This window comes from Balaenoptera musculus, chromosome 1, assembly GCF_009873245.2.
Source record: "Balaenoptera musculus isolate JJ_BM4_2016_0621 chromosome 1, mBalMus1.pri.v3, whole genome shotgun sequence".
NCBI lineage: Eukaryota > Metazoa > Chordata > Mammalia > Artiodactyla > Balaenopteridae > Balaenoptera > Balaenoptera musculus.
Genome location: NC_045785.1, coordinates 47,566,249 through 47,594,172, shown reverse-complemented (window position 1 = coordinate 47,594,172; position 27,924 = coordinate 47,566,249). Strand labels below are relative to the sequence as shown.

General features: G+C 46.9%; 1 long non-coding RNA gene across 2 annotated transcripts in view; it reads left to right on the top strand.

The window, feature by feature from the left end:
• LOC118883809 overlaps nt 1–27,924 on the top strand; it is a 109,836-nt gene that overhangs the window by 26,181 nt on the left and 55,731 nt on the right. Inside the window, exons 3-4 of one of the 2 annotated variants that reach the window (XR_005017095.1) lie at nt 5,699–5,760; nt 19,294–19,413. This is a non-coding gene — a long non-coding RNA (uncharacterized LOC118883809). Of the gene's footprint in view, nt 1–5,698; nt 5,761–19,293; nt 19,414–27,924 lie in introns of those variants that run through there. The other variant, XR_005017096.1, reaches the window with a different exon arrangement.

Below are 27,924 nucleotides of genomic sequence, written 5' to 3'. Positions count from 1 at the left end.
TTTCTGGGGGTTAGTCTCTGGTAGCCTCTATTCTAACTGTGGCCCCAGGACTGAAAGTTTGCAGGGGGTTCATGAAGCCCGACTCTGGCACATGTTGGGCGGCATGGACAAGGGTGAAGAGATTGAGGGTGATGACCTCGGAGTACATTTGCTGTAGGCAGGTGGATATAGCCCCCTCCTTCTAAGCAAGCGCAGAATCACTTCACATAAGCCCCAGCTCACCTGCACTTTTCCTGCCCTGCTTGCGTGATGTGACTATGAGAGCCCTTGCAGGGGCTTTCCAAGGTTTTCTTGAAGCTTCTTGCTTCTCCCAAACACTCCCACACCCCCATCCCACTCCCAGCCTCTCCCTAGTAACCGACATAAACTCTTTTGGTGTCTTCTGAGATATTTTCCCTCTACAAAGACAGCTCAAGGACAAGCTACTTAAACAATATTTATTTATAATCCAACCAGGACCCAGGTCATCTCTCCAACACAGAGAAACTATTCTGAGGGGCCTCCGTTGTCTCACATTTATAAACCTGGGAGGCCTTTTCATGATACAGAAGGGGAAACTGAGGTTGAGAGAGGCAAGTGGTTTGCCCCCAGTCACACACCAGTTAGTGGCAGGGTCAGGAAGAGACCCAGACTTTGGGGCTCATTGTCACCGAGGGGTGTAGGGGAGTGGGAAGCAAGCCTGGGCTGTGGCCCGGTTCTGCTACTTACTGCCTTATGGCCTTGGCAAACACTCTGATACCTCGAACCTCTGTTTTCTTACCTCTGAAATGGGCATCATTATACCTTCCTCACAGGAACGATAGAAGGAACAGAGAAGATCCTGTAAAGGAAGTCACCTAGCACAGTGGTTGGCATAAAATAAGTCCCCTTTCCCTCCTGCCTCCCCCTTCCTTCTGGAAATGAACAAAGGCTTTGGAATCAGACAGTCTTGGGCTCAAATTATGTGTGGACTTGGGGAAAGTATTAACTTTGGGGGTCTTGATTTTTCTTGTTTATAAGATGGCAACAGGAGTGACCATACTGAGGGGTCTTTGAGGAATTCAAAGGGATGATAGATGTAACATAGGAGCCCCTTCTAGACAAAGCTGCTCTTCTCCTTCCACCTTCCTCCAGGACTCCCTCCACAGCGTCACAGATTTGGGTCCCCTGGCCCCAAGCTACAGGGGCAGGAGAGAGTGGGTAAGTTCCTGCGTCCCCCTCCTCCGGGCAAGAGCAGGGCAGCTTCGGGCTCGGGGTTCAGCCAGCAGAGCTGATGTCTCTGGAGACAGCAATGCTCCCTCCCTCCCAGCCCTCGGGCCACTTCAGGACATGGATCCCTTGCGGGAGGGGGCATCAAACCCAAAGAGGGTCACAGCAGCAGCTTGCAAAGGGGGTGTTGGAGACTGGGACATGTAAATAACCCCGAGGAAACAGCCCCTTGGCACCCCTTCCTGATCAGGAGTAAACATTACGTTATTAAGAGAGACACTTAGGCTTCAAACCACTTCATATTTAATCAGCAATCACGTTCCCTTCCAAAAGCCATTCCAGGAAAAACATCAGTTGAGTTTTTGACAAGAAACAAAGCTTTCTGAAAACTTGCGCATGCAGCCCAGGCCTCGAGGGACAAACTCGTGGCCCTGTTTTGAGCCAATGGTGGCGCCAACCTAGGACACTGGGGCACACGCAGTGCACATCTGTCTAGTGTTCCCGCTGTCCCGAGGAGCAGAGGCGAAGGTTCAGGAACAGAGGGGCGGACGTGGGCTGTGAGGACGTTAGGCCTCTGTTTGAATCCCACACCTTCCTTCCACGCCCGTGTGTCCTTCATCAAGACGCGTGACCCCTGAGAGCCTCGTGTTCTTAAATGTAAACCAGGAATAATTATGCCTACCTGGAAGGTTGTGCTGAGGTTTCTATCAACGACACCGATGGATTAGGTTGAACCATATGAAACTGCCACTTCTGAAGGTCATAAAGGGTTGAATACTGACAGTTTCAGACGCTTCATGCTACCGTGTAAAGTACGTGGCACATTTGAATAGCGCCCAAATTGGGTTCAACATTTACACAGTGAGTCTCAAAACTTCGTGAGCGTAGGAGGTGGGGAGGGGGCATGAGGAATGTGTGCAAAAGGTCTGATTCTGAAGATCTGTGCGGGGCCTAGGACTCTGCATTTGAACAGACTTGCAACCCCTCACGCCAGGTGATTTGGATGCCGTGATGCTTAGCACTCAGCTGAACTAAGCTTTGAACAAAAAAAAAACCAGGAGAGGAGGGAAAGGACAGGCTAGAAAATGGCAATTCCCTCTCCCAAGCCCTTGTCGTCTTTTTCTTTTTGTCCAGGTAGGTAACAGGATTACCTTGGGGGGTGTGTGTGTGTGTGTGTAAAAGAGAGTGGGAGAGGGGTTGAGACCCTTCTGATTATATTAAAACCCTAACCCTAACACTGGGAGGGCCTGTCTCCCCTTTTGAATTACCGATATCCTACACCTTTGCACCATTCTGAGGTGGGTGGTTAGTCAACATGAGTTTTACCCTCAGTAGCTGCCTCTAATATTCTAAAATTCTGGACACAGTTTCAGCTATTTTCAAAATGTCCTTAAAAGTTGGAGCAAGAGGAGTTAGCCAGTGGAGACATGTGGACATCAGACTTGGAAGCGTGCTGTGATGTCCCCTGATCCAGCCTCCTCCCATGTCACGCGAGGGAGACGGCACCTCTCAAGGTCACGCGATGTGAGTCTGGGCAGTGGTGGAACTTGAATTTGAGTCCTCGAGGGCCAAACATTTGCTCTCCTGGGAATTCGTAACTCACCTTTTACTTTTGTCTCCTTATTGCTGTTGTGACTTCAACCCAGGCCAGCAGATTCTGAGTTGCATCAACGTGAACCTACATGACTTGTCCTAAGTGCTCTTTCCTGGTTCAACTGATACCGCACACACACTGCTGCCTGGGAAAGCAGTCCTGTTAATTCATCTGTTCATCCAGTACCTAGAAATCAGCCACACTGAGGATGCAGCGATGAGCACATTAGACATACGTCCTGCCCACGTGAACTCCTCAGCCTCGGTGTTCCCACTGCGTATAATTATAAGAACTATAAGGAAAATGCAGTGGCACTTTGAGAACATATAACAACGAGGCCAGCTCTAGTCGAGGCTGGTGGGACTTGCCTGCTCTTTACTTTCTGATGGGAACCTGGTGATGAGTCCAGGCTCCAAAAAACATGTGCAAATTTCTATGAAATCCATACTAGGTCGAGACACCATGCTGGTCTCTATGGCTATAGCTATTGATCTAGAAGGAAGGATGGTGAAGCCGGGGAGAGTACGGACGCTCAAGCCGAGGCGATGTTGGCAACAACAAACACCTCACAGTGTTTGGGCGGAGTCCTCCTACTTCCTTGGGGAAGCATTCCTTGGTCCCCATTTCACCCACAAGGAACGGAGCTCAGAGACTCTGCCTGTGTTGCTTGATCTTGGGCTCTGTCCCCACAACTGCAAGATGGAGACAGTAAGAATCTCTACCTCACAGGTGTCGTGAGAATTAACAGGAATAACATACGGAGGTGCCCAGCACCAAGCCTCGTCTTGTAGTGCCTGAGGAATATTGACTTGTTTCTTCCAGGAAATTTGGTCCACACCACTTAGGCAGTACATGGCATGGGCCGGGCTTCAGCTAGGTGTGTGTGACTCCTAGAGGCTGGAGCCGCCCCCCCCCATCCCCCATACCATGAGCTTTCCTTGGGATCAGTGGTGGAAAATTCTAGAAGACCTTAACTTTATGAACTTCATTCAAGACTCTGAATTTGAACTTCATTTGGGAGATATTAGGAATCCACTCAAGTTCTTTGAGCTGGGAGTCATATGACAAAGCTGCTTTTAGGTGATGAAAGACCAGGGTAAATATGGTGCTTGAGGATGGGATGAGAACTAGAGGTCAAGAGTCTATTTTATTTTGGCTCCTCCGTGAATTCAGTTCTAGAGGAATGCTCCACTCCTGAACGGGGCAGGGAGAGGCTGGGAAGGACAGATGGGAGAGTGGTCATCTCCCCCACCAAAGCATTTGGCGGCTGCCTGTGTAATTTGAGCCTGGCTCCGATTTAACCTATGTGGCCCATGTGCTGCCTCCACAGCAACTACCTCCGTGTCTGCTTGCCGCAGAGTTGGCTGGCGATTACACCGTTCCACCCTTTGAAGAGGCAGTGGCTTCAGATGCCAAATTTAAATCACTACCATTCCAAATTAAAGTAGGAATCATGCTGCCAGTCGCCCAACAGGAATAATGTCATAGCTGCTCTTCATGCTAGGAACTTTCCAGATAGTATCTCTCATTTTCCCAGCTACTCTGAAAAATGGGTGTTATTATTTGTACTTTATAGAAAAGGAAGCTGAAGCTCTGAGGTTCCCTTAAACAACATGCCAAGGAAACACAGTTTACTACGTGCAAGACGTAGATAATGAACCTAGCCTGCTCTGAGTGTGAAACCTATTCCTTTCTTTTTCATCACTTTTTATAGATGATCCATTTTTCCAGATGAGGAAACTGAGGCTCAAAAGAGCTATGTGAGTTGCCCAAGATCGTGCAGCTACTACAACAGTTAAGGGACAGCTAATTACAGAATGTTCACTATGGCCCAGGCAGTGGACTAAGGGTCTATTATACACTATCTCATTTAATCTACGTAACAGCTTGCCTTATGTCACAAACAAATGCCAGAACTGGTATTTGTGATCGCGTCTACCTGCCTTCAGAGCTTTCAACTGCCCAGTTCTGCTGTAAGGAGACTGATGGGGGTTGATATAAATCCCAAGACTTCAATGGAGGAAAGGTAATGTTGGCTAAGAAGACACCTAATCAGACTTTCTGGGGTGAAGCTGCTACAAGCCACCTCTTCCTCTGAATGCAAGTCCTGTCTATTCCTAAGTGATGGATGGAAGTCTGAGCACCAAGGACCAGGAATGTCTGGCCTCAAATAATGGGCATTTGAGTGAAGGGTGCCAGTCACTTGCTACAACCAATGAAGATGTAAAACCCCAAAGACACCTGGGGTGGCTGATATTAGATGGATGAATGCAGGCTGCGTCTCTGGGATCTTTCTTTCCCAAGGAAATTGGTGGAACATATGTCAGGCCTAGCTCACAGCATTCCAGCCCAAAGCGGCAGCTGTCCAAAGCCTGCGAGTGTCCCACACCCAGAGGTGAGGGGGCTGGGGAAGGGTCCTGACGGCCTCTGACCTAGTCCTGGAGACGAGGTACTGTCTGCTCTGTAAATACCACAGACATTCCTGGGGGGATGAAAGACATGTCCACAGGCAGCATCGTAAGCCCCTCCAAACTCCAGACGTGCACTGGTCATCCTGGCTGACTCCCTCTTTAAACAGCATTGGAAGATAAAGGTACGGCTGTGAAGGGTGTGGAGGCTGGGAGCCAGCAGGTGTTTTTGGGCCGTGCTGAGCGGCTTGCGGGATCCTAGTTCCCTGACCAGGGATTGAACCCGGGCCCCCAGCTGTGGGAGCGTGGAGTCCTAACCCCTGGATCGCCAGAGAATTCCCCCAGCAGCTTTATCAGGAGCACAGTTTATTTTCTTCATGCAACCCCAGGAGAACCACTGCATTGTGGAGTTGGAATGATAATCATAAAATGAATGGACTTTAGTGGAAATTTTTGGAGTTCTATCGAGTGCTTGCATATCAACAATCTCTTTTCTCTCTTCTAACAGCCCACTGAGGATTGCATTGTTACTCCCATTTTTACGAACGAGGTGACTGAGGCCTGGAAAAGGTAAGTCCTTATGCCTCAGCTCCTAAGTAATGGAGCAAGGTCTTGGGTCCAGGCCTCCTAACTCTGGCTCACATTTTTCTTACCGTGTAACTTAGAGATCGCCTGGTTTAACCTTGCTGCCTCCACTAACCATTGGACAGATGGATATCCCACCTCTGCCTGAACATCCAGCATGGCCCGTTCTGTGCTGGACAGCCGAAATTTAGTGTTAACAAAATAGTGACCGTTTTTGAGCCCCTGCTGTGCACCAAACTATATACTAAATGCACATTACCTCTAATCCTCAGATCAACCTCACACGGTTTAAATTTGTGGGATCTGAGTTTCACAGAACACAAGTGACTTGCCCAAGTTCATACAACCAGTAAGTAACAGAGCAAGGATTCAAAGTGAAGTCCATCTTATGTCTAACTCATGGCATCACACTTTCTTCTTATATTGAATGGAAATCATCTTGAATTCCCATATAGATGTTTTAGTTCTGCCTTCTGTGGCTGCTCAGGACAAGCTTGCTTGCTTTTTCACCAATCGGCCATCCTGACTGATGCTGGATGACATCTTTGCTTTCTAGGTCTTAGCTCCTCCAGGTGTAGAATTCCTGGGTCCTCTGACTCCTCCTGATGGGACCTGGCTGTCAGATGGTTCATGTGTCTGTTGTTCACCTTGTGATATGAATCACAGGGTAGTAGAAAGAACATCGGGCTTGAGGTCTAAAGAGGTGGGCTCTGTTTCAGTCTGGATTTACTAGCTGTGCTTCATCTCTGGCCTCATTTATTACATGCAAATACTACCTAATTCTCAGGGTTCTTTTAAGAACACAGAATATGAACTAAGGATGTGATATGTCAGTAAAAGGTAGATAAAGTACTTGGATGTCCAAGGCAGCATTATTTATAACAGCCCAACCTATAAAAGAAAAGCCATTCATAATAAAACAGACAACAGTATACCTACTTAAACACTCACCACAGGAGAATGGATAAGTAACAGTGATACATCAATTTAGTGGAATGTTATGCAGACATTAAATTTTTCTTGAGAAAAATGCCTATGATAAAATGCTAATTAAAACAAGCAAGATATGTCAATTGTACACCAATAAAGCTGAAAAAAAGCAAACAAGATATAAAACTTTATCTCTGGGCTTCCCTGGTGGCGCAGTGGTTGAGAGTCTGCCTGCCAATGCAGGGGACACGGGTTCAAGCCCTGGTCTGGGAAGATCCCACATGCCGCGGAGCAACTAGTCCTGTGGGCCACAGCTGCTGAGCCTGCGCGTCTGGAGCTTGTACTCCGCAACAAGAGAGGCCGCGACACTGAGAGGCCTGCGCACCGCGATGAAGAGTGGCCCCCGCACTCCGCAAGTCGAAAAAGCCCTCGCACAGAAACGAAGACCCAATGCAGCCAAAAATAAAATAATTAATTAATTAATTAAAAGAAAAAAAAATTAAAAAAACAAAAAAAACAAAAAAACTTTATCTCTAGTATGATCTCAATTCCACAAGAAGTAAGATTGGAGTAAAATACATCCCAACACTAAGAACAATTATCTCAACAATTATCTTAAGATGATGGGCTTATGGGTTGTGTGTGTGTGTGTGTGTATGTGTGTGCGTGCTTCTTTACCTTTTTCTGTTTTCCACATTTTCTGCAATGAGCATGGGTCACTTTGAAAATCAGTACAAAATACGGGGCTCAGAACGGAGCACAAAAAGCTACCCCCAAATAGGGCCTCACCGGCCTAAAGATCAATTAGTACCTTTTCAAAACCCATTTGTGTTTTTTTTTTTTTTTCCTGCTGTGCCAAAGTGCCACTTCAGCGTCTCTCCTCTGCTCACTCATCTCTTTTGGCATCACTATCTTGATACGACTGGACTCAAAGAGGAAGCAAATACAATAGACTAAACCCAGCCTGTAGGAACTGCCCGGGCTCACGTTGCAAATAGGATATGCTGAGATAGTCTTTACAAAACAACCCAAACCAACAACTTCTTTAGTGTCTCATTGAACAACCACACGGTGGGAAAGCTACTTGAAAGATGATATTCCGGCCTTGACAGCTGCTCCTGGAGGGTCAGCTGTCCTGGACATGCCAGGGCCAGACAGGGCAGGGGAGGGTGCCAGATGAATGAATCTGGCCTGAGATACCATCGGGTGACCTGGGCACCATTGAGTCCTATCAGGACAGCTCCCTAAGTTATGTCTTCAGGGCCTGATAATATTATAACTGATGGCCTCTAGGAAAAATGCTGTCTCTCGCTTGCTGGGGAGGGCAGTAGGGGAGAGGTAAGGCAGAGAATGTTTTCTGGAGGTGTTTCAACTACGTGTTCAGAGCAGCAGCAGGAGGCTAAGTCCTCTGTGAGCATTGGTGTGGCTCGTTCTGAAAATGGCAGAAGCTTAGCCTCTTTCCTGCCCTACTGTTGGAGTGGCCAGAGCTGGAGACTTCATTTTTCTCTATTTATACAATAGAAATATGTGAGAAGGAAAGGGATGTAGACATTAGGGGGTGCAGCCTCTATGTTAGTACCAAGGTCTTGCCAAGGTCGTCCAGGCAGCAAGGCAGGATTAGAACCTAGGGTGCCTCATGGCCCGCTTTGTCCATTAAAGCACATGAGAGAGAACTGGTGGTCTTTTACCCCACAATTCTTCCCCGTGATACCGATGCCCATGATTCCTGCCATCTAGTCAGTGTCTACTATGTGCCAGGCATCATGCAGACATTTAGAAACATTATTCTATCTGTCATGGGCTGAATTGTATTCCCCCCAAATTTATATTTTGATGTTCTACCCCCCCGGTACCTCAGAATGTAACTGTAATTGGAGATAGGGCCTTTAAAGAGATAATTAAGTTAAAGTGAGGTCATTAGGGAGGGCCCTAATCCCGTATGACTGGTGTCCTTATAAGAGGAAATTAGCACAGACGGAAGACCATGTGAAGACACAGGGAGAAGAGGCCCATCTACAAGCCAAGGAGAGAGGCCTCAGAAGAAACCAATTCTGTTGATACCTTAATCTCAGACATCTAGCTTCTAGAACTTCAAGAAAATGTTTCTGTTGTTAAAGCCGGTCAGTCTCTGGTACTTTGTAATGGCAACCTGAGATAACTAATAATAAAGACACCATCCTAACCATAGCCCTGCCAATAGGGAGCCTTGGTTCCAAGTGACAAATGAGGAAATTCAAGCTCGGAGTAGAAAAAGAACTTGTCTAAGGTCACAGTTAATAAGACTTGATTAAATAGGGCTTGACCATTGCTCTTAGAAGAAATGGGGCCATTTTTGCGACGGTGCTTTGCTAACTGTACATGGTTGTTGAATGAACACTGCATCAAGAGGCATCACTATTGGGGCTTCCCTGGTGGCACAGTGGTTGAGAATCTGCCTGCTAATGCAGGGGACACGGGTTCGAGCCCTGGTCTGGGAAGATTCCACATGCCGCGGAGCAACTAGGCCCGTGAGCCACAACTACTGAGCCTGCGCATCTGGAGCCTGTGCTCCGCAACGAGAGGCCATGATAGTGAGAGGCCCGCGCACTGCGATGAAGAGTGGCCCCCGCTTGCCGCAACTAGAGAAAGCCCTCACGCACAGAAACGAAGACCCAACACAGCCAAAAATAATAGCTAAATAAATAAAATTAAGAGGCATCACTATTACTTTTGCTATGGTGAGGGACAGTCCCTTTATAGGAAATTTCAGACCAAGCCTGGTCCTCCGGGGGGGCACTTCCTGGGGATGCTTTGCTCTTCAATCCCAGGGCCCCACCTTTGGGCTGGAGAAGGGTCTCCCCGATCTGTCTCACAGGTGCAGGGCATTGTGAGGTAGCAGACTTGGAGCTGGGGCCCTGGGGCTCCATCTCTCTCCATCTGCTAGAGTCCTGGGGGTGACCTTGGGAAAAGTACACAGCCTCTCTGACCTCCACATGTTCTGATTGCTCTGCCGACTTCTGCTACCAGGTTCTTTGTGGGCAGTTTAGGGTGGAGGCGTTGATATTTTCCCAGAGGCAACCCAATCCATTGCTAATCATAGCAAATTTTTAGTCTTTCTACCTCCTGCCTCTTGCTTCCTAATGCTGGCTCATCCCTTAGATCTTGGCTCAGCTGTCCCTTCCTCAGGGAAGCCTTCCCAGCCTGGACTAGTTTCCCCTGTTATTAGCTAGGTTATCTCCATAGTGGACACATAGTTCCCTGATGTATCCCTCCCAGAGCCAAGACCTCTGCCGGGCATACAGACAGACATTGATGCACAAGTTAATATGCTCTTTTATTGCCCTGCCCTGTGCTTTCCCTTATTAGCACTTATCATAATTTTCAATTATGTACTTGATTAATGTCTGTCTCCCTGGCCCTGGCCACAGACTGAAACTCCATGAGGGCAGGGGTTTTGTTTCACTGACCGTTCCAGTCTCAGTACCCAGCCATGCCCTGAATGGAGGAGGCACTTTAAGAATATTAGTTGCACATAAAATTCAGTGAAGGAGATCCAGAGGTCAGAGAGGTTTTGATTCATTCAAAAGACATGGTCCCAAAGTCAACTTCCAGGCCTTAGGAGAGCTCACTCTACACCATTCATTGCTTTATTCATTCAACCAACGTTTACCCATCCGTCTCCTCTTGGGCTAGGCAATGCATTTACAAAATCGGTAAGAAATTGTCTAGGCCTCCATGTGGTCACAGCCTGCGGGGGGGAGGTCGTATTGACAGTGGTCGTAATAATTCAACGTAAGCAGTGCCAGAAATAGAGGTGGGAATTGGGTTGGTGCAAGCCCACAGCAGGGTGTGATGGACCCAGGCCTCAAAGGGTCACGGAGGGCAGAGAGGAGGCAGCTTGTGAGCTGAAACGCTGAAGCCTGAGCCAGGGCACTTAAGGGGAAAGGAGGAGATGAGCACGTGAGAGGAAAAACTTGAGGGAAGACCTAGAATGGACAAGAACATGGCTGGCTTGGGGGAGGGCAGTTAGGCTGCGTTCCAGGAGCTGTGCAGGGTGGGGAGGGGCGGGGAGCTGGGGGGTGCGGCTGGAAGATGGGGTGGGCCCCTAAGGATCTACACGCATGCGCACTCACTGCTCCACCCACCCCCAGACCTTTGTAACCGGAGGAGGAGAGCTGGTTGTCATTCTTATCAAGCTGGGGCTCAGCTTTTGTCCCCAGTCCAGGCCCAGCTCTCTTTGATCCCAGCAAGGCCATTGTTTCCCCAGCGCTGGCCTCTCTGCTTCGTAGGGGAAAATGTGATCTTTGTTCTCCTGAGACTTTGTATCCAAGTCCTGCCCTCGTGGGGACAAGCCGGGAGGGGCTCCATGCGAGGATCTAGTCCCCGCGGCTGAGGGACAAGGGCCACCCCTGTCTCCTGGCCTCTGCCTCATGTGGGTTGCACTCGGCTCCCAGAACCCTCTCGCTGGCACAAGTCATGCTGTGTTGGGGGTGGAGAGGGAAAGCAGTTTCAGCTTCTTTATTTTGAAAAATTGTCTTTGTTAGCATTTCCAGCATGATCTTAATATAAATCAAATGCAGTGAGGCATTTGGTGAAAACCTGGGTTTGAATCTTAGCTCAACTATTTACTGGCTGTGTCAGCCTGGGTAAGACACTTCATCTCTTGGGGTCTCAGTTGTCTTCTCTGCACAATCAGGAAAATGAAAATATTTATCCTACAGTATTGCCATGAGGTTTTATTCATTCATCGAATGAATAAGCACCTACATGGAATCTGTTAAGCACCTACTCTTCATCAGGCACTGTGGTCCGTGCTAATGAGGTAGACTTGATCAAACCCCTCCTGAAGCTTACCAGAGAAGAAAGACATTCAACTGACATACGTGTGACTTCTACAAGAAGAAATGCAGATTGCTAAGCGAGTGTGTACCGGCACTTCACTGAGTCTTGGGGGTCAAGAGAGGAGCCCCCAGAAAAGTGATGCTAATGCAGAGATTTGATACGTATAAAAGGAGCCTGGGATGTGGGATGTGGTCGAAAACATTAGTTCCTGCCCCCTCTGCCTGGGATCAGATCCCTCACCAAGACCTGCTGGGTTTGAGCGGGTTTAAGAAACTCCCCCTCCCCTCTAGGGAACGTACTCAGCTGAAAAGAAGTGGACTCTGGGAACTGCTTCCCGGGGCCTGGAAATTGATGAAGACATATACAAGGTTACAAACACAGGGCCAGCTGTGACATTTTCTGTGTGCCTTAGTGAGAAGTGCTGGGGCTCTTCTACTGGAAGCTGAACTCTTGGCCCAGCTCGCCCGGCTGGAGGAGAAGGGGGAGGAGCTGGCAGACTGCAGTGCTTTGTGAGGGGAAAACAAATGGGTCTGTAACTTGATCGAGGTGGCGAGGGGAGGCTTCCAGAGCTGTGGGGATGAAGAATAGCTTTTCAGAGGAGTGTCAGGGGGAGGAGGTAAACTCCTCCCCTCAAGTGAGGGGATGTGCAGAGCAGGGCTGACTCTTCGAGTGGCCTCAAACCCCAGTGGGCGGGGCAGGGGTGGCGGTGCCACTTTGGGCATCCTTGGGCTGCAGTGCTCACCTGTATGGAGCACCTTCTATAGGGCAGGGACATTTACAGAGAAAATGAGGTAGTCCTTGCAGCAACCCCATCTGATGGGGAGTATTTTTACCCCTGACAGCTGAGGCTCAGAGAGGTGAAGTAACTTGCCTGAAGCCACACAGCCAGTAAGTGGTGAGGGTGAGGTTTATATCCATTTCTGTGTGTCTTTAAATTCATATTTCCTCCACTATATCATGCTGCCAGACAATTTTTTTTCGGACAAGGTTTCCTTCTGGATTTTCTACATCTAATAATGATAGTAAGAATCCCTTTTATGTAACATGTTTTACAAAGAGTACTCTTGCAAATACCATTTCACAGGGTTTTTATAGTGCCTGCCCTTTAAGATGAAGTGTTATTATTCTCTTATTTGAGATGAGGAAATAGAAGCTCAGCCAGGCAGGTGGCTCCCCTAAATGCCACTCAGAAATGCAGTCCGGGAGCCGAGCCAGGAGATGCCAGATCCCATGCACTTTCCACCATTGTCTTGAGACCCAGGTGAGCTCCTCAGGTATCTGCTGATATCCAAACCATCTCCTAATCCTTCAAATGAAAAGCCCAAGCACAAACAGTTTGTTTTTCTAACAAGCTCAGAGCCTTCACTGTGTTTCTAACTCTTGATAAAGCCCGCAGCGAAAATCCCCTTTCCTGGGGCCCCTCCTCCTGAGAAAGGGATGATTGGCCATGTGTATTTTTCACTGGGGTTCCCACAAAGAATGTTGCGTGTAATACGAAACATGTGTCATTGGAGTTTGCTGGAGTGCCCCACCCTAGGCCCTTCCCTGCACAGTGGGAGCCCCTCGTGCAGCAGCTGGTGCAGGGGATGGGGTGGGGGACAGAACCCTGCACACCTAGAGGGGTTCCCCCCAGAGCTGGAACTGCCCCCTCCTGCAGGCAGAGTGGGAACTAAGCTCTGTCAGCTCTCCTGTCTCGCTTCCCCATCTGCGTCCTTGCCTCACCATGTTTCCATTCCTGGCAATGAGTGGTGAGCCCAGACTCACCACACTCAGGTGTGTCTGAGTTCAAGCTGGAAACATACACGACACGTGCTCAGTAACATCTGTGGGGTAAATTACAGGGGTAAATTACAGAGTGAATAGGGGAAGAACCATCCTGCTTTCCATCTCCATGCAGTCAGTGTGCTGGGATGTTGCTGAAGGAAAGAATAAGCGCTCTGTGATGGGGACCTTCATTTGGATGTGTTTCTAGAGAACTCTGAAGCTAAAGGAAGAATATCACTATTTCGTCCTTTCCCTTCTCAGTAGCCAGGATTGTTGGAAGCACTGGTTTTTGAACTTGAGTGTGTGTTAGAATCACCTGGAGTCCTGTTAAAGCACAGATTGCTGGGCCCACCCCCATGGGTGAATTTGCATTTTTAACAAGTTCCCAGTTGATGTGATTGTGCTGGTTCAGAGAATTGGGAGCCCAGGTGGTCCTTGTTCAAGTGGGGTGAGGATGAAGCCGAATAGGAAAAAAAAAACAAAAAACAGAAGAAAGAGAGTGACTATCTTGTGGTGTGGTTGTCTGAAGACATTTTGAGGGCACGGGGTTAGTGTAGACTAGGGCCATCAGGACGGGCTTCCTGGACGTGTGGTTGTGATGGATGGGGAGGATTTGGAAGGTAAAAGGAAGAAGGGAGAGCTTAGGGTGAAGGCAGGCACAGAGGCAGCACTGAGCCAACAGCATGGGGATGAGGAGGCCAGCCTGCAGAGATATCAAGATGAAAACAACCTTCCTCTTCAGGGTTGCCTGCAGTTTACACTCTACAAACCCCCTGCACACAGCCCGAACACACAGCCCAAACAGCCTGGCGGGGCAGAGGTCACCTTCTCATCTCCAGGGAGAAAACCAGCGCAGGGGGGCATGGGAATTGCAGGAGGGAGGGCGCAGGGCCACAAGGTTTGGCAGTTTATTCTCTTGCGAGGGGTTGACCTTTCCCCTGCTTTAACAGCTCTTTGCAGCTGCTTTACCAGGGGTGAACAATGCAGTCTACTCCTTGGCAGCATACTGGTTTCTCTCACCTGATTTTTTCCTGTTCCAGTTTGCACCTAAAAGTATCAACACAGAAACCACTCTTCCCCTCCTTAAGCCATTGGCCAGTGGCTGTCTCCTCTTCCTGGTTCCCTGAAACCTATGAGGTTCACCCCATAGCCCTGCGGAAGAGGAGAGGAGGAAAAAATCTGGACTGAAAACTCACCGTGTGTCAGGGCCATGCTGGGCACGTCTATACACGAGATCTCAGTGCATAGCACTGAGGGCGAAGGGCGTGTATAGACAAAGATGCTGAAGCTCATGCTGAGGGTGAAGCTCAGGTTCAAGATGAAGCCCCTGGCCTGAGAGCATGTTATTAGATGGTGGAGCTGAAATCCAACCTCCAATCTGTTTGAATTCAAATGGACTAAATAAACAGCACTAGCTCATTAAAAAAGCTCCGAAACCAGAGCCCTACCTGAGGGTCAGTGTACAGCAGGAAAATGCTTCCAGAACGCCATGTGCTCTTTTGCAAGTCCATATCTATGCACAGGCTGGCCTCCTTCCTGTACTTTCCAACCTTCTCTGCCCACAAGCTCCTGTTCATCCCTTAAGCATCCTCATGATGCCTCTGAGGTCCCCTACCTGCAATAGGTGCCCCTCTTCGAACCTCCCCTTTCTTTGCATTTATCCTTAACATGGCATTTAGCACAATCTATCATGATGGATGTTTTCCTGGGCTTTTTTCCATTGACTATAAACTCCCACAATTTATGACTCTCCGAATCCTCAATGCCTAGCACAGCACTTGGCACACAGAAGGTGTGTCAGGAGATTCTTGTTGAATAAATGAATGAACAGCTGAAAGAATGAATCTTGCCCTCAGATTCATTTCACCACAGTCGATCTAGTAGTCCCACCTCCATCTTAGACCAGAGGAGTTTCAGAGAGATGAAGTGACATGTCCGAAGTCCCATAGGTAGCCAGATGGAAGCCTATAAAAACTAAACAAAGTGACAGCCACCCAAGGTCCCCTGTCCTCCAACGCTTTGCAATGATCAACTGCCCAGACCTTTTACCCAGAACTCGTGTTACTCTCTGATGATTAGCCCTGGAATTGTAGCCGAGACTGCTAGCTGCCTGTCCAATACTCGTTCTCTTTATCTTGCTTACTAATTTAAGTGAATTGGGGGTTTCAATATGCCTAGTTAAAAAGGACATTTCCCAGCTTCTTTAGCTGCAAAGTTTGGCCCTGTGACCAAGTTCTGGCCAATGAGATAGAAGAAGAAGTTTTGGGGTGGGATGTGGGGAAAGCTCCTTAAAAAGGGAAGGAGATATGGGTATGACAGATAGAGGTCTTTTTTTTTTTTTTTTTTAATTTTCCCTTTTCCTTTTAGAATGACATGATGATAATAATAGAGTTGCAGAAGCAATCTTGGACTATGAAATAACTTTGAAGGTGGACATATACTGAGGATGGAGGAGCAGAAAGACGGAAGGCACTAGGGTTCCTATAGGCCATGGAGCCCCGAGTTGCTTGCTTCTAGACCTCTTACATGAGAAAAAAATAGACTTCTATTTTGTTTCAGTCACTCTTATCATTTTCTGTTTATTTATGGGAAGATGCAGGAAGGAAAGTAAGGGGTCATCCATTCTGGGCCTGGTGGGCTAGGCTGTTTTCAGAAACAGAGTCCAGAAAGCTGCCAGAGGTGCCACCAGGCTGAATGGGTGGGCAGAGGGCAGTTCCCAGCTGTGGGGTCCTGGTTCTCTTGCAGCACCACCTCCCGCCCAGCTCCACCCAGTAGGGACAGGGTAGGACTTGGAAGCTGGGAAGGGGGCTCTCAGCGACCTTGGGCTGATCTCAGCATTGCACTTGGGGGCTTGAATGGACTTTGGGGATTCAGAGTCTGTGTCAGAGCTCAGCGTTGCACTTGGGGGCTTGAATGGACTTCAGAGATCCAGAGTCTGTGTCAGACCTGAGGGACATCTGCCTGGCAGCCATTTTCATGACGGTTTTGTTGTCAGAACACGGATTTTGTTGCTCGATATGGTAATTCCTTTTCCTTTTTCCTGACTTGTTGAGATAAGGGACATGGGATCACCCTCCTGCCCCTGCCCCCCTTATGAAATACAAGTGGCAGGTCTGGGAAAGTCTTCCATATCCTTTTCTTAAGAAGAAGTCCAAGACAAACACTGATCTTCTCTTGCCTTTGGGCATTATTAAATAAGGGTGTGAAGTCTGGAGCCACAGGAATCATCTTGACACCATTAAAAAATCACAGGGACACTGGTTTGTGGCCCTGACACCTTAGAGGCACTGTAACACCCAACTTGGGATGCCCACATCTGGACTTCTTGCTATGTGAGATAACAGATAACGTTACTGATTATCCCTTTTTTCCTTGCAGCCATACGTATCCTAATTTAAATAGAATCTGACCTCTTTATTTGACAAATGGGGAGAATGAGGCTCAGAGAGGGAAAGCAACTACAAGAGTGGCCCCCTAGAATCCTATCTTCCTCTCTAATGATGGAAAACATTTTTTTTCCTGCACAACACATGGAATTACCTCAAGAATAAAGTGAGATTCCACACGTGTTGGGAATACATGGAGACCATCTCCATGGTTCTTTTCTTTCTTTCTAGAGGTGGAGGAACAGACATAGGACAAGTCCAGTTCTACTACAATGAGCATAATCCCTCATGACAACAAAAAGAATAACTGGTCTTCAAATTTACAGAGCACTTTATCATTTATATAGCGTGGCAACACTTGCCAAAGTTTTTCACATCCATAATTTCATCAGATTCTCACAACACTGGGGGATGGGCCAGACAGGGATTATTATTCCCATTTTACAGATGAGGACTCCAAGAGTCAGAGAAGGCTACCTGATCCACTTGAGTAAACTAGACCTTGAAACAGATGTGAGTGGATGAAGTGCAGGCCTACAGCCAAGAGTTACAATGTCAGTGCTCTTTTTTTTTTTTTTTTGATTAATTAATTAATTTGTTTTTTGGCTGTGTTGGGTCTTCGTTTCTGTGTGAGGGCTTTCTCTAGTTGTGGCAAGCGGGGACCACTCTTCATCGCGGTGCGCGAGCCTCTCACTATCGCGGCCTCTCTTGTTGCGGAGCACAGGCTCCAGACGCGCAGGCTCAGTAATTGTGGCTCACGGGCCCAGTTGCTCCGCGGCATGTAGGATCCTCCCAGACCAGGGCTCGAACCCGTGTCCCCTGCATTGGCAGGCAGATTCTCAACCACTGCGCCACCAGGGAAGCCCCCAGTGCTCTTTACTGTTTGCAGTGCTCTGCTTCCTCCTGGGGTCTAGGTTAAGACCCACAGGGACTTTGCAAGGTAGGCCAAGTGAGTGTCCCTCCCCATTTTACAGATGAGGAAGCAGAGACTTGGAGAGGTAGATGATGTGCTTAAGGTCACAGAGCCAGGTCATTTTGCTGATAGGCTGTCATCTTTCCACGACTCCATAGCCTTTTCTATTATCATTCCCAATACAAATATCTGACCTTGTGATGAGTAGGGCAGATATGGCCACCCTATGAAAGTAACATGTCACAGGGCAGAGAGAAGCCGAGTGACTTGACTGAGATGACTGTGCTCAAAGCAAAGATCCGAATCTGGGCTTCCTGACTCCCTGTCCATTGCTCCTCCTGCCCTTCCTACTTCCACGGCCTTACTGATAAGGTGATAATGGCTTATGTCACCTCTCCACGGAATCATATTCCTGGGAATATGCTTGTCTTATCCACTGCTGTACCCTAGTGCCTGGAACAGTATCTGACTCAATAAATATTTGCTGAATTAACAAATGAATCTATGAATAATTCCAAGCAAATAGGTATTGATGGCCTGCTGGGCCTTGGAAAGAGGTGAGAGGGCAAACTCAGCAGTAACAAAACACATTTTGGAGTCCACCTTTTAGTTTTCATTGTCCCCACTGTTCTATGTCCTCATGGGCCTGTGTGATATCCTAGGCATGGCTCAGACCTGAGCCGCTCTGGGCAGCCCCAACTCTAGCCCTTGTGGGGCTTAGAATAGGCATGGCTGTCAAGGTAGCCTAGAAGTCTACTAATTCAGTTTATTAACTCATGCGTTCATTCATTCCATCCATTCATTCACTCACGCAACAAGCAGACCTGGTCTTGGATCTGGGGGATGCTAAGAGTTTCTGCCCATGAGCTGCTTACCATCGGTAGGGCCACAAGTAATGAGCAGATATCAAAACAGTGAGGTAAATGGCAGCTACAGGTGGCTACGTGTAAGGTACCGTGTCCTTACATGGTGCTCTGGGACTATAGAGGAGGGGCAGCTAATCCAGTCTGGGGTCCACGGAAGACATGACTACAGCTGCCATAATTGAGAGCTTCCCACGTGCCAAGTTCTGTGCCAGGCTCTTTACATTCATCAACCGGTTTACTTCTCAGAACAACTCCCTGAAGAAGGTGTCCACACTCCCATTTTACAGATGAGCAAACTGAGGTTCAGATATGGGAGGTGACTTTCCTGAAGTCACACACCTCACTTGTGTGAGTGCCGAGGTTCAACTCTAACGTCTGGGCTCACCACTCTTCCCCATGCCTGCTGTGTAGACTACCTCCTTCTCGTGAGGTTACACTTGAGTCAGATTTTGAAGGGTATGTATGAGTCAGCCGTGCAAATTGGCTGTGGCAAGGCCGGTGGTTGTAGGAATCACAGAGTATGAGGGTATGGTTTGGAGGATGGGCAAAGTCATTTCAGACAAAAGGGAACAGCACAGCAAATATACGGAGGTTGAAAACAGCAGGTTGTGTCTAAGTGGGGAAAACGAAATGGGAGGTGGGTTGTCCCCACCCATCTTTAGGGAGAGCTTATACAGGGGAATCTTCCTTCATATTGGAGTCAGGGATAGATTATCCCATGATCCTGACAATTCCATAGGAATTGTAATCTTTGGGTGATTGGTTGAGTCATAACATCATCCAGGAAAGTCCTGCTGGAAAGGAAAATAACCATAACTGGGCTTTGTAAATTTTGTAGATTTTTTGTCAAGGAGGACTAAGAAAATATCTGGACCTTGTTCTCAGAGGGAGAAGCAAGAATATGAGCCTGCCTGGCACTGAGTGAGTAGGAAGACTTGCTGGGTGAGTTACTGCTGTTGGGGAGGGGGACCTGTTTCTTTCTCTCCCCTTCTCATTTTTCTTCTTGCTTTTCCCATGTATCCCCTGAAAATCCACTGTGTGTCTGGCTTGGTGCCATAGTAGCTACATGGATGAATCACACACCTAGTTGCTGCCCTCAGAGTATCTAGTCCAGGAGGGGAGATGGGACACACTAGTGAATGATCCCAGGCGGGGCATCTGTTACAGAGTGTTTTTAGTTTGATGAACATTCCCAGGAACCCACGTGTGGCCAGGTGTGGGAAAGCGAAGATAAATAACCACAGAACCCGAGTTTCTGAGAAGCCACCGTTAAAGGGAGAGAAACTTAAAAGACTGAGTGTTAAGATGTAAGCAGGTGCAAGACGCCGCGAAGGACAGAGAAAGGGGGGAGAGTGAGGGGAGCCACAAATGTGAGGTGACATAGGAGCCAGGCCTTCGCCCCAGCCAGGGACAGTCACATTCACGTTTCCTGCACGTGCTCTTTGAGGAAATGAATGTGTGTGTTATCTCAGAATCCTTCAAGACTCTGTGAAATCCCTCCCACAAGCTCTGTTTTTCTGTTGAAGAAACTGAGGTTCAGAGAAGTGAAGTAACCCACCCAAGATCACACAGTTGGCAAGTGGCAGAGCTGGGGGCACACCTAGACTTTTTGGCTCGTGATTTTTTTCAAGACTCACTGCTGCCTCTACCAATAACACAAGGGAGAGAGTGACAAGTGCCATGTGCCCATGTGCCATCTACTTTTAGATTCTTCATTGGACGAAGGCCCACAAAGTGTTCCATTGTGTCACATCTGTTCAAGGCTGCGGCTGATCTGTGGGCTTGGGCTTAATCCAGTAGGAAGATTTAGTGACACAGGTTGCCCGGCCTCACAGTAGCAGAGCTGGTTAATCCTCCCAAACTCCCTGTTCCAGCTCCATCCTTCCGTTACACTGATCGGGATGGGGCTCAGAGCGCCATCTTGGAGTCTTTGAAATGCCAATGGCAGCAGTCACTCTGAAGCGCTCCCTGCAGATGTGTGGAAGTTCAGGGCATAAGTGGGGAGCGGGGCAGAGCTGCCTTGTCCCAGGCAGTGAGGCAGGCAAAAGTGAATGGGGGCTCTTTGAAGCCGTTGAAAGAAAAGGGAAGAAAAGGCTGAGTTAGCACACTGAGCTAACTGTTTTGCATACATCTGAGAGGAAGAAGTCACTACTCAAAAGCACCGAATGTCCTTGCAGCAAACTTTGAAGGCCAGTGTAGGTGATGTAGTCCCCACCTTGTCAGTTTTCCTGCTTGGGTAGCAATCGCTTTCAGATGACATAGGTAAAAGCATCCCGCCCTGCCCCACCTAGAGTCCTATTACTCCTGTTTTGCAGATGAGAGCAAAGTGACCCAGAGAAGTCAAGCAGGGTCACAGAGTTAGTCACTGGTGCAGCAGAGACTTAAATTTAGGTCTTGGACTCCAGGAGAGCACGTGGGAAAAGGGGGACACTTCTAGGGAAGTTCAGCACCACTGAACACCGAGGAGGAGGCTGGAGGTGTGGGTCCACGCCTATCCATGGTCATGTTTGCTGAATGCATAAAATCCAGATGAGACGGCTGGGGAGCAAAGAGGCTGGTGTTCCTGGCCCCAGGCCCTGAAAGCAGGCTCTCACAGACAGATGCCTGCAGCTCCGCTCTTTCCAGAGGAGCTAGTGAGATCCTAGCTCGGGAGGGCAAAGGCCATTCCTCTGAGAGAATGACCTCTTTCTCTCCCGAAGCTGCTCCTTTCAGAACTGCGGCTACCCCAGCCCCAGACACTGAATGCAGCTGCACCAAGAAATCAATGGTTCTCACGGCCAGAGAGATGCTTCTACACGGTTTAATTTGACATAATTATAAGTTTCCTCAATATGTTTTATGATGTGCATTGTTGTTTCAGCAAAAATTGTTTGGACACAAAGTTTTTTATCATTGAAAAGGAAAGGTAATCTTTTGCAAGTTCTTTATCATCCCCTCAGGCTGGTTCTCCCCTACGTTCACACGGTTCCACGATAGACCCAGTCTGGGGTTGCTTTTTCCCTTTCTTTCGTTTATGCTTTGGAGGGAGAGGGAAGCCTAAATTATATGGTATGATTCTAGAGGCTGTGAAGGCCAAGGGATGGCCGGGTCAATGGGGAAGGGGGGAAGGGTGCCTCCTGGAAATGGAGATGACCTCAGGCTCCCTGAGCCACGCTGTCTGTGGCCAAGGACCCTGGAACACAGACCACCCTGTGGCCCCCTGGGAGCACTGGCTTGGGAGTCTGCTCATTCAGGACTCAAAGCCTGGATCTGTCACTTGCTATCTGTATGACATCAGACAAGTTGCTTAACCTTGCCCCTACAATTCAGTTTGCTTCCCACACTGAGGTTCAAATATTCCTGGAAGGAGCATGTCACTGTACTGGGGTGGGGAGCAAAGTCACCCAGCACAGAATTTCTTCATGAGGCACCGGTGTTTATCAAAATGGCAGCGTGTGTGTGTGTGTGTGTGTGTGTGTGTGTGTGTGTGTGTGTGTGTGTGTACTGCAGCAACAATAATATAATATTTATATAAAAACAAATACTGCTAAGTAGTGGAGGAGATATTCACATGCTCATGAATTTTAAGGCTGACCAAGGAACTTTGAAGGTATTTATTATTTGTCTTGGCCAGCTTTTGTCTACCCATTCTCTCTTAGTTCTTACCCATTCTCTTTTTTGGCCTGTTTAAAGATACCTCAGAGAAAAGTGTGACAGACAGCCATTTCTCCTGTAAAATAGATGTTATATTCCTTGCCTGAGAGCAGTGGTGTCATGATTACTTAAGAGAACTGTTTAAAACCATTCAAGCCTTGGTGCTGAGTTTCTAGATACAACACCAAAGGCATGGCCCATGAAAAAAAAAGCTGGTAAGTTGGACTTTATTAAAATTAAAAACTTCTGTTCTGTGAAAGACACTATTAAGATAGTCCAAAGATCAGCCACAGAATGGGAGAAAATATTTTCTAAACACATGTGTGACAAGAGATTTATATTCAAAATATACAAGAACACTTAAAACTCAACAATAAGAAAATGGGCAAAAGATCTAAACAGACTTCTCACCAAAGAAGATCTACAGAAGGTACATAATCACATGAAAAGATGATGCACATCATTTGTCATTAGGAAAGTGCAAGTTAAAACAACAATAAGGTATCAGTACACACGCACAAGAATGGCCCAGATTTGAAACACCGACACCACCAAATGCTGGTGAGGATGTGGAGCAACAGGAACTCTCATTTATTGCTGCGGGGAATGTAAAATGGCACGGCCACTTAAGGAGACAGTCGGGCAGTTTCGTACAAAGCTAACTATAGTCTCGCCATATGATTCAGCAATTGTACTGCTAGACATTTCTCCAACTGATTTGAAAACTCATGTCCAAACAAACCCCTACACACTAGTGTTTAGAGAAGCTTTATTCATAATTGCCAAAACCCAGAAAGCCCCCACCCCCGCAAATACCCAAGATGTCCTTTGATAGATGGATAAACTGTGGTACATATATGCAATGGAGTATTATTCCACAATAAAAAATGAAGAGCTATTAAGCCATAGAAAGATATAGATGAATCTTAAATGCGTATTGCTAAGTGAAGGAAAGTAGTCTGAAAAGGCTGCGTACTCTATGATTCTAATTATATTCCATTTTAGAAAAGGTAAAACTATAGTGGAGGTAAAAAGACCAGTAGTTGCCAGAGGACTGGGGGGAAGGTTGAATAGGTGAAGCATAGGGGATTTTTTTAGGGTGGTGAAACTATTCTGTATGACACTGTAACTGTGGATATGTGACATCATGCATTTATCAAAACACATAGAACTTTAGAGCAGAGTGAACCTTAATGTATGCAAATTAAACAAATCATGTAGGAGGTCAAAGGATCCCAGGATGGAATACAGAATGTGACCAAATAATCTAACTGTATTACAAATGTATGAGGCAACTTTAAGTGAAGGGAGTGGAGGAAAAGGTTGCTAACCTAAGTAACTTTGGAAATGAGTGGTATTTGTAAAACTGAAGACAAAAGAAACTGTATATGAGTACTGTACTCTAGTTAAAGGTTGCTTCCCATGGAATATGAGTTAACAATTCTGATACTGTTATACAAATATACTGGAGTTGAACAATTAAATAAATGGATGGTGGGAGCCAGCTTTCTTACTATTGGAGCGAGAGTACATACTTGAGCAAGAGGAGGAAGCTAGAATGATCCAGGAGGTAACGGATCAGAGTGGGAGACATCAGTAAGAACTATGTTTAGCTTAATATAGATACAGATGGTTACATCCAGATATATATATATATATACATGGATCATTGGTTACTATACATACATATATTTCCTTGCTCTGTCAGCTGAGAGAGCCTAGAATCAATGACACTGCAGTCACGGGGAACGCACCTAGTGTCCAGATCTTGGTTTAATACCATTCTCCAATAAAAGGAACCATTTCTCCTTAGAGAAATGGCCGAATCTAAGACTGGGGCAGGAAATTTATAAGATGAGCCTAGAACACCTCATATACCAGAAAATAAGGGAGTGCTCAAAAATAAAACAAAACAAGGTAAAACAATGATGGGTATGTCAAAGCGATTCAGGAACCAGCTGAAAGAACTCCCAAAGGCCAAAGCTGGAACCATCTGAGCAACAAAATTAGTAAGCTAATATTCAATTATAACACAAAATACAAAATAAATATCCATGAATCCATGCTGATATAAACAAATGATTGAACAAATAAATCAACAAGGGAGAATATATAAGTTTCCCATACAGCAGAACTCCAAATAATTTATGTAGATACTCTGCCATCATGGAGGTGAAGCATATGTCCGCACCCAGGTGTAGACTTCACATAGTAGTTTCCTCCCAAAGAGTGCAGTATGAAAAGGGAGAGAAAAAGAGTAACTCCGCAGTGGAGAAATCTGACAAATACTACCTCGGCCAGGTGATCAAGGTCAGCATCAACAATGTTAAGTCATTTTTGATATGCTAAGACCAAAATTGTACTTTACCACTGTGGTCTTCCTTCCCAAACCTCAGTCTATCTAATCCTATGAAAAACATCAGACAAAGCCTAACTGAGGGACAATCTACAAAATACCTGACCAGTATTCCTCAAAACTGTCAAGGTCATCCAAAACAAGGAAAGTCTGAGAAACTGTCACAGCCAAGAGGAACTCAGGCGAAAAGATAACTAAATATAATATGCTATCCTGGACGGGATCCTGGAACAGAAAAAAAGGACATTAGGTAAAAATTAAAGATATCTGAATAAATATGGACTTCAGCTATAATACTGGCATGTTAATTATAACAAACAGACCACATCTATGTACCATGTTGATAATGGGGGAATCTGAGTGTGAGATACTTGGGAGCTCCGTACCGTCTTTGCAATTTTCGTGTAGAGCTAAAACTAATCAAAAATATGAAGTTTATTTAAAAAATATGGGATAATGCCATAAAAAATCATTTGGTCAGTGGTTGCTATTAAATGGTAATAAATGATAATAAGACAGAAATTTTTATCTACTCAACGGCCTACAAGGAAAGCACTCAGAGGAATGCCCCCATAAGGGCTCTTCGTATAGAAACTGAAATTCCAAGGGCATGGATACTGGCTGATGCCAAGATTTCAGAGAAGGGGTACCATTATTCTTCATGAGACAAGGAAAGGTTTTTGTTTTTTTTCCTTCCAAAAGGGAGGAGGAAGCAGAAAAAAACAATAATGAACATTTATTTGGTACTGAACTACGTGCTATGTGCTTTATCTCATTGACTCTTGATGAGGTGGGTACCACTATTCCCCTGGACAGAGGGAAAAAGAGGAAAAACTGATGCCCAGAGAACCTGCCCTGCCCAATAACGTATGGCTAATAGGGGATAAAGTGTATGAAGCAGAATTTGAACCCAGAAAGCTTGACTCCAGAGCCATCTCCATGAGGTTACTTGCCAGGAAATATGACCCTGTGACCAGTCAAATCCACTGTAATGTTTCGAAATTCCTGGAATGTGCGGTGTGAGTGTATTTTCTGTAGAAACAAGAAAAGCACTGAATTTTCTATCTTGGATGACTTTGGACCGTCAAAGGCCAGTGAGAGTTTAGGTCAAGTTTACTTAGATCTCTGAGCATCAGGACAAAGGGGTGTGGTGGGGGCATAGTACTTAGCTGAACTGGATAACACTATTATTATTACCACTGGTCGTCCCCTTCCTGCCCTACTCCCTGCTCACCCCTCACTCCAATGCCCTAGAGGCTCCTTCAAGCTGGGCCACTTCCTCAGGGGAAACAGGATGTCTTCTACAGGCTTGGGCAAGGTCTCTGGGGTTCAGGGTGGGAAGAGGCTATCTAACTGTTTAACACAGAGCTAGGCACCAGAGAGGAAGCAATGTTTCCGGGAGCTGAGGAAACTGCCATTTCCTCCTCCAGCAGGAAGCGGCCTTGGCTATTCTCAGCACCCCGTGGCCGGGTGGAGCAATGGAAATCACAGCCTGGCAGTGTCTCAGATTTGCCTCCTGCTGTTTAACAATCTCCCAGTCAAAATAAACTGGCTCCTTAAGTCTCCAGGGCATGGTTAAGGTAATAATTGAGAGAGAGAAGCCAGAGGTCTGGCTGCAGCACAAAGGCGTGGAGAGACTTTTAAAATATCAGGCTGGTATTGGCTGCTTGTGCCTCATTAAAGCGGTTTAATTGAAGCATTGTGAAGACAAACAAGCCCAGAGATTCGGTTATGGTTTCGCAAGCAGCCAGTCTTCACCTCTTGTGAATCTGGACTAATGGGGATAGGGGAGATTGTCAATCCTTTAAGCATACACGTAGATAACTTTTCAACAGGAAAGCTGCATGATTCAGTAGAGAGGAAACTGGCACATGAATCAGAGAGAGCTGGGTTCAGATTTGAACTTCACCAGACACGCTATTTTGAGACGGTCATAATATGGCTGACCTACGCTTTCCTCATGCGGCAAAACCCACCCTGTTTACCTCACGAAGTTACTCTGAAATCAACCTGGATTCCTCTTTCCTTTATCTCCTCATGTCTACCAGTTCCAGAGCCTTGGAGATTCTGTCCCCCATTCCTTCATTCCTTTCACAAAAGTTTACTGAGCACTTAATGTCTGGAAGTGGTCTCGCCTTTGGGGACTCAACAGGGAATGACATAGAGTTTACATTCATTTGAGGAAGCAGATAACAGATCAGTAAACACAAATACATGAGATAATTTTGCATTATGATCAGGGCCACGAAAGAAATGAGCATATGCCTTGACAGAAAGTGGTCTGGGTTTGCAAGGCAGAATTAGAGACACAGACATAGAGACCAAACGTATGGACACCAAGCGGGGAAAGCGGGGGTGGGATGAACTGGGAGACTGGGATTGACGTATATACACTAATATGTATAAAATAGATAACTAACGAGAACCTGCTGTATAGCACAGGGAGCTCCACTTCGCTGTACAGTAGAAACTAACACGACGTTGTAAAACAGCCATACCTGAATTAAAAAAACAAAAAAAAAAAAGGAAAAGAAAAATTACAGAGGAAAAAAAAAAAGAAAGTGGTGGTTTGGGGGGAGGGGTTACTCTCCACGAGGGGGTTCACATTTGAGAGATGCCTCGTGAGGAGACTGAGCTGACCCTTTAAGGGAGTGGGCCTCTGAGTGGGTGGGGCAGGGCAACTATTCATTCATTTATTGTGTATCTACTGGGGGATTCTTGATACCACAGATGTAGTGGTGAGCTGACCGTCAAGGTCTCTGGTCTCATGGGGCTTATGTTTTAGAGAGGGGAACAGAGAAAAATAAAATCAGTTATTGGTAAACGCTCTGCAGAGAATTAAGTCAAAGCTTGGTCACAGAGACAGTAACTGGGTGATGAGGCAGAGGAAGCAGCAGGGCAGAGGGCCTGAGGCCAGAGGGGGCCTGCTGGTTAGATAAACAAAAGGAATGGACTGTTCCTCTGACCCACACCTGGGCATTCCCCACGCCCCACTGGTCACATTCATCACTGCCCAGATCACAATGGCTCTGAGTCCCCTCCCTGTTTACTTGTGAGAATTCCAGCCTGTTCCAGAGGTTCTCCTCCTGGGGGAGTGCTTGCGTACTCTGCAGCTTGGGCATTTGCTCACCCAGAGCTGCCACGCCCTCTCTGGAGGTGATGTCCTTGACGACACTGATGGAGGAGCTGAATGTCTAACAAAAGTGATGTCTAGCAAAATGCAGCCCACTGGCAGAGAGGTGGGGCCAGCATGTGATTCAGTGGGACCCCAGCAAGACTCCCTGCCTCTGGGAAGCATATAATGTACTAGAGAGAGATGTGGGTTTACTTGTTCAAAAAAAAAAAAAAAAAATTAGGGTGCCTGCTGTGTGTTAGATTGATGGAGGGACTGGTAATACCAAGGGAAATGAAAGTCTAGCCCTTGCCCTCGCCGCTCATTGATCTTAGAGGTTAGCAGGCCTTTAATACCAAGGTAGGGTA